Source organism: Condylura cristata, unplaced genomic scaffold, assembly GCF_000260355.1.
Source record: "Condylura cristata isolate star-nosed mole 26May11 unplaced genomic scaffold, ConCri1.0 scaffold00004, whole genome shotgun sequence".
NCBI classification, from domain to species: Eukaryota; Metazoa; Chordata; class Mammalia; order Eulipotyphla; family Talpidae; genus Condylura; species Condylura cristata.
The window spans coordinates 7,760,876-7,768,247 of NW_004567105.1; the positions used below are offsets into that span (position 1 = coordinate 7,760,876).

The following is a 7,372-nucleotide window of genomic DNA, read 5'->3' on the forward strand; positions in this document are numbered from 1 at the left end:
TTTTTTTTTCATCTAAATTGTAGTCCCCCTGGGTTTCCCATCAAGTCATCCATGTGCCATGTGCCATCACCGTAGTCCAACGCACTCCCCTCCCCCCACTGTTAGAAAGTTGGATCTTTATCACATCTGTTGTAAAACATTTCGAAGCATTTACCTAGGTCAAGCATAAGTACCCCTTTTCACCTCTCCCTGGAAGGAGCAATATTTTTCTTCGGGATCATCTCAAAGTCACACTCAGATCAAACCTGCACCTGCACTCTGGAACCCTTCCATATCAAGAACATATGAATAAGAAGAATCCAGATAACTGAGTGAACTCTGAGGTGCCTCAGACAGGAAACTTCACTCAAACCACCAACCTGGTAGACTGTATCATTGCTCACAGATACTCAGTACTGCTCCCTCCGTGAGACTTTATCCCTACCCTGTGTACTTGAACATGGCCCTGTTACTGGTGTGGGCCAGTGACAGGTGAGTGATGGGTCTGTGGCACAGCAGCAGCTTTGAAAACTGGCATGTGTTGTTTCTCCGGACGCAGAGCATCCAGCCCTCAGGGAAGCCAGAGTGACCAGGATAAGTGAACTCCCAGACACTTCCCAAAGGACATGTAGCATATATGGGAAGAAATGCTTTTTGCTTTAAGTCGTAGAAATTTGGGGATGTTTTCTATCACCGCCTTCCTGAAAAATACACTCATCCTCTTACAAGTTTCCCTCCAAAATGGCTGTTATAAGGAACTGCAGTCCTAAAGAGAATGTTCAGTTTTGCATTTAAAACGTTATTGGTTGCTGTGTGGCCTGAGTGGGCATCAGCAAAGGGGTTTGGAGGGTTGTGTTCTCACTGGACTGAAGTCCCCTGGAAAGGGGAAAAAGTGCTGTGAGTGTGGGTTGCAGTCATCACTCTTAACAGCTCATTAACTTCTCTGTGCCTCTTCCTTTCCAGGCATTCAGGAAAAGAAGCCCTGCTTTCCACCCCACCCCAGCAAACTTCCAGATCATGGTGAAAGCAAAAGGAGATTAAGTCCTACAGGGCCTCCAGTCATTCATCCATTCCATCAGAGTGGTGAGTAAAAATGTCTTCATACATATGGTGCTTTTCATCCTTACGAGGCAAAGAGTAAGCACACAACCCCACAAATGACTGTTGTGTTGGTTGATGTAATGAAGTCAGGGAACCCAAAGATACCTGTTCTGGTTGAGGGCTGAGGGAGGGCTTCTTTAGGAAGTGCATTTAAGCAGAGACCTGACTGATGACTGAGTGTTAAGCCAGCTAAAGAGTGGGGTGAAAGCTCCCATAGAAAATAGCAGCAGATGAGGATGGAGGACTCACAAATGGAAACAGAACCAGCATTTGGCAACTGCTCTGGAGGTGACCGATTGCAGGTAGGAATTGTCAATGACTACGAGGGTTAGTTGGTGGGGGTGATTGGCATGATATTGAAATACCTCCCCCCCCCGCCCCAATACTGATCAGTTATAAATGGGAACATGGTGGCTGTAGGAGAAAGAAACCTGGCAGAAACAAAAGGGAGTCTGAAATGACTGTATGCCTGGGTGGGCCCTTTGACCAACCAGAAAGGAAAAACTGGCCTTGTTGAGACAGCTGACCTTAACTATCCCTAATCTGAACAGAATATGTGAATTGTTCAATGGTGATGCTGGTGTGTTGATTTCTTGGTTTGGAGGTTTGCAGGGTAGTGCCCTGGTTTGAGGTGGTGATTTATAATAAAGTAGATATATTTGGTCTTCATCCCCCTTTCTGGCCCAGAGCTCCTGAAAACCCTTGGAATTTCCTAAGTGATAAAAGTGATAAAGGTGGCTTGTTCTTAACAAGCTCCTTTCAACCACACCAGAATTTGTGCTAATGAGGTGGCTTTTGGAAAGCCCCTAAGGATGGAGGCTGGTTGCCAGGAGAAACAATCTTGTGATTAGAGAGTTGGTGCTTTCAGCCCCTCCCACCACCTTTGGGGAAGAGAAAGGGACTGGAAATTGGCCCTTCACCAAGGACCTCTGATTCAATCTCAATGAAACCTCCACGTAACCCCAAAAGAAGGAGTGAGCCAGAATATGCCAGGAGGGTGGCAGATCCCAGACTTGACAGCTCCCCTGACTCAGGACCCTCTAGAACTCACTGTGTACCTCTTCATGAGGCTGTCCTTACTAGTAGGTAAACTGGTTTCCTGAGTTCTCTGAGTAGCTACCGCAAATTAACAAAACTCGAGGCAGGACCCTCCGATTTAATGCCAGTCAGTCAGAAGCACAGCTGACAACCTGGACTCTCATCCACAGTAGGACCGAACCCCTAACTTGTGGCTTCTGATGTGACCTCTGGACAGTGTCAGAACTGAACAAAATTGTAGCATATCCAGTCTTTGTCTACTGAGAGCTGGAGACTTGGTGGTAGTCCTGGAGGAAGTACACAGCACATCTTGTTCAGGAAAAATGCATACCAGAGTGCTTGGGGTGATGGCATATGATGTCTAGAGATTCAGAAAATGACAACAAGTGCTAATTAGTACTTAAGTATTCCGTGCAGGCAAAGATGAGAATGTAATGAAATAGGGAGAATAAGAGAATGTGGTAATGGGGGAGGTGTGGAGATCTTTATTGTCCTGGCCATTTCAGTGTAAGATTGATATAACTCTAAGACAGCTCTTTCAAAGACAGACTTGACACTTTAGATGCAGAGCATCTGAGGTAGCTCATCGGCCAACGTGACCGGGACAGCTGGACGCCTCTTGTAGGGTGGCTTTGTAGCCTCTCCTGTCAGGAAGTGCAGTCCATGTTCCTTCTCCTTGACACTGCACCTGTGTCATGGCTGACTTTGACCAGAAAAATGTAGACACTGTGTGACCCTTGAGTCTTATCCTCCGAAGAACTGACATGTTCACCCTCTTGCTGCTCTGAATGACCACAGAAAGAAACCCAACTTCTCCTTGAGGAAGAAGGACCACATGGAGAGAGGCCATCATGGGCCACCCTCCAATTCTGGTCTGCAACTGCAGAATTGAGCCCAAGGGTGGACCAGCAGGTGAGCCCCCAGTCAGTCTCATAGTCTCAACTGTGAAAAATGATAAATCTTTGTTAGTGCAGTTTGGAGTGGCTAATAATGCCACATTAAAAAACAATTTCTGGGCCCTCTCTGGTGGCTCAACAGGTTAAGTGCAGCACTATGATGCTCTCCACAGCCACTGCAGCATGAGTTGGACCCTCGGCCAGAGACTGACCCACATGGCGTGGCAGACCTCTCCTGTCTCCCAGCTGCTCCCCTCAGCAGAGTATTTCAGTCAATCTGCCTGCCCTGCTCTCCATTCTGTCTCTAGTGAACCCCCTTCTCCCCCAAACCTGTGGCCTATACCCCAGTTCTTGTATGCATAAATAAATACATCTTTAAAAAAAGAAAACTATTTCCATCAGTATACCTAAGGATGTAATCAACATCACCTGACTGGTTGAATCGATTTTTCCCCACAGACGGAATAGACTCCTGTTTCTCTAGTCTGAATTCTTAGAGAACTGCTTTGCACTGGGTTGACAGTGTAGGCAGCCTTCTACTTCAGAGAACTTCTACTTATGTAGCTTCATTTCACCTTTATCACCCCCTCCAGGAGGGGGGATAGGAGTTACTATCTTTTATTATACAAATGAGGAATCAGGTTCAGAGAGGTCAAGTTACTTTCCCAGGAAACACAGCCAGTAAGTGCCAAAGTCAGGACTGATGCAGTGAAACCTTGGGTCTAGAATCCCATCTGCTCTCCCTTCAAGATGTCCAGCTAGTTACCCCAGGTGTTCTCGTGTACTCAATCACCTTGGTCTGCGGGAATAGAATGTGACTAGATAGGGGTCTCCTAAGCAAACACACTTTATCCTATTTGTCCTTGTTTCTTCAAACATGGATATTGAATGGTGACTGTAGTCTCATGTGGTGGAGGGTGCTTGACATCAGTCTGCACGCATGCTGTCAGGGCAGAAAGTGCCCTCGCTTGGAATCTCACAGGGCTACTTCAGACCAGCCAACGAGGAGAGGCATGGATAGGAAATAAGGGTGAAAGGCAATCGAATTACAGATCTTCTCACTGTGTTGTTCTTACCCATTCTCACCACCTGAAATATGTATGTTTATGTGTTTACTAACTCCTGTTCTCTCCCTAAAACTAACCTCCCTGTGGGCAGTCAGCAAATACTTGCTGCTGACGAATGGATGGTGAGCAGACCCGTATGAAGAATCCCTTAATCTCTCTAAGTTTGACTCTCCCCATCTTTAAATGCAAGCGATAGCACATACCCCCGCCAATGGTTGTAAAGATCAGGTAAGAATAAGACACATTTGACTGGCTGCCTTCTAAAAGGCCCTTGGACAGTCATTGCTGGTGGGGAGTTTCTGTCAGTTTAGGATTTTAAAGAGAGGACAGACAGGCTTCTGCCCTGCTTGGTTTTACCTTTCATTTCACTAAAGCCTCTGGGGTTGAATCAGGTCAATTCCTACGTCCCTTTCTGGCCCCGTGACTCGGAGATCAGATCCCTTCTTCAGACATGTCTCTACTGTCAGGGAAGTGAGAAACGTCTTCAGGAGTGGCCCCCTTAAGGCTTGCTCTGTTGGCAAAAACCAGTTTGGAGAGTTTGATCATCTGGAGGCGCTTCCTCTGCAGCATCTGCGGTTTCGTGCTGTCCATGCTTAATGACAGTGAGTAACCGACATGAAAAGGCCGCTGACAGGTTTTCACCAGAGGACGCAGCTAAATAGCAACGAAAGGATTAAAAACCCATCTCACCACCCAGAGAGCCTGGGAGTAACACACACATGCAACTCAGAGATAATAATCAAAGAGCTGGAAAGAGTTCTATGGTTTCATGGACCAATACAGAAAACAAAAAGCAACGTCAGGCCCTATCCCCTCTGCAGACAGCCTGTCCTCCCGACACGCAGATGAAAGAGGCGGCCATGGCCAATACAGAAGGGTCAAAAGAGCCTGCTCAGGGAAAGAGCCTACCTTTTTGGAGGTGACTCCGCAGAGGACTCCCCCGTCCACATTTCCATCTCAGCTCTCACTCCTGGGGCGCCTGTGGGATTGCAGTCCACTTTTGGAGATGATGACAACTGTGGCAGTTTTGAGGAGAGCCTCTAGTCTAGACAGGATGGCCTGGGCATGTGTGAAATGCGCCTCTGAAACCCCGATGGCCCGGTGATCGCTGCTGATGTGCCTTCATCCCGTAACGCTGTCCCGGCCTGTGGAACTTTGCTTTCAAATTCAGTTTCAGGCTTAGAGCACCCAGAGTCAGGAGTCTGAGCGCTAAGTATGTAGGTCTGGGGTCTCTGTCCCAGTGATCAAGAGCCATGAGACCAAGGGAGCAGCCCCATCCTTGCAGACACGGTGACGGAGAGGCGTCCAATTCTTCTCTCTTCCAAACGCTGTTCTTTTCCGCTAGGTCATTGTCTTCTCCCTCTACCTCCAGAAATTCCACCAAAGGAAGGAAATTAGATATTGTTTTCTTCTTTCTCCCCAGCCTTCCATCCACTGCATTTACTCTGTGCTGGCTGCTTTACAAGAATATTCATAAGGAGAATATATTTTTAAGCCCCAGAAGAAAGAAAATTCATAAACTACTTGAGCAGCCATTACTTGCTGCTAGACTCTTGGGCATGTCTTGTGTCTATTGTTACAAATATTGGTCAACAGTCAAGGTTTGCCTTTAGTCCTGAAACTATAAAATAGGAAATAAATACAAATAGCATTTAAGTTTTAGGTCATGACAGAGAAGTTGGTGCCACTGTTTAAACAAGTCATTAAAAACAATTAACTTGATACATTTGGAACCATTTCACAGCCACCACCTATAAATGGCAGCCCCTATTTCAGCTGTTCATGACCTAACACCCACCTCAGTCCTCTCCTGCCTTCAACCGGTGGCGGCTCAGCTTCCATCCCCTTCTCCGCCACTAGTTCTAGACCCTGGAAGCCTATCTCCTATGAGCCTCTGCCTCAGCGAGCATTGTTCTGCTGGTACGGCCTCAGGCCCAGCACTGTCTCTGCTCTGCCATCTTTCCCTCCCTGTGGTTCCCTTTATTACCCCAGCTCTCTCCACTGACTGTGAAGCATCTGGAAAGGGAAGTGTTTACCCTTAGCTCTGGGTTCACATCTGCCCTTTGTATGCACCAACAGGGATGTCCAGTGACCTTTTATTGGCCAAATCCAGGGGGTGCCTGTCACACTTTTAACTCCTTGACACCTCTGACTCACATGTTGCTGTCAACCACTCCCTCCTTATAAAATGGACCCACATTTAATTGCCATGATCTCATCATGCCCACTTCTCAACTCCTCAGTCCTCTTCAAAGACATTTCTTCTCCTGCCACTCCTTGAAATGGGCCTGCCCTGACTCTCTTCGCTTGTTCTCCTCAATATTCTCGTCATCCATGCTTATTACCACCTACAAGTGTCTGACTCTCAAATCAACAACTATCTCTGGCTTCCCTCTAGCCTGAGATCAGCTTTTCCAACCACATGGAGGCAGGAAGGGCCTACAGGCATTTGAAATCCAGCACATCTAAAGCAAGACTTTCACCTTTTTAACTTCTTCTCTTTCTGAGTCTCCAGTATCAAGCTACTAGGCGCGCACTGACTTCTCTCTTCAGACTCTGCGGATGGAGCAGTGCCACTCCCACGCCCTTTCCCAAGGCCTCCCTTCCTGTCCATTCCACAGCTGCTACCTTCCTTCGGACCCCACGTCCTGTCCTCAGTCTGCTGCTTCCTGCTAACAGGGAGCTCCACAGCACAGCACAGCACCCAACACCTCACCCTCTCTCCAGACCAAAAAAAAATTAAATTCTAGCCTCCCATTATCTAAAATATAAAGTTCAAGTGTGTTGTTTTTTCACCTGGCTTCCGATGCCTCCTGGAGCCTTGTCGCAGCCATCCGTTCTGGTGTCTTGCCACTCAGTTTCTAGTCGCCACGGTTCCTGCCTTCTGGACACCTTTGCTCCCAGTGGGGCCCCCCCGTAGTTCTCATCCATCGTTACCGGCCATGTGCTGTGTTCCCCAAAGACGCCTCTCCTCCAGGTTTTCTATTCACTTGAAGCAGGAACACGTCCCTCCTTCCTTCCACAGCCTTTGCGTTCTGGATATCAATTAGACCACTGATACCCTTTTTCTTCAGACTGAGGTGAAAAGAGTCCATTTTTCCTCTAGACTATAAATCCTTCAAATTCCATTTAACCAGTTAATGGAACTTGCATTTAAAAAGGGGGGTGGTAGATTGTAACAGCAACTAAGACGCAAAACAGAGAAAGTTGCGGCTCAAGGATTGGCTCTTTCTAGTGGGAAGAGAAGACACAGAAACAGCTGCCACGCCGCGTGGCCGGAAGTGGGAGTGT

The 7,372-nt window shown here is 47.4% G+C and overlaps 1 protein-coding gene across 1 annotated transcript in view; it reads left to right on the forward strand.

The window, feature by feature from the left end:
* Positions 1 to 7,372, forward strand: part of PRDM4 (PR domain containing 4) — a 39,931-nt gene that overhangs the window by 877 nt on the left and 31,682 nt on the right. The window contains exon 2 of the mRNA XM_004675716.2: positions 943 to 1,062. The gene's annotated coding sequence lies outside the window, so the exon portion shown is untranslated. The remainder of the gene's footprint in view (positions 1 to 942; positions 1,063 to 7,372) is intronic.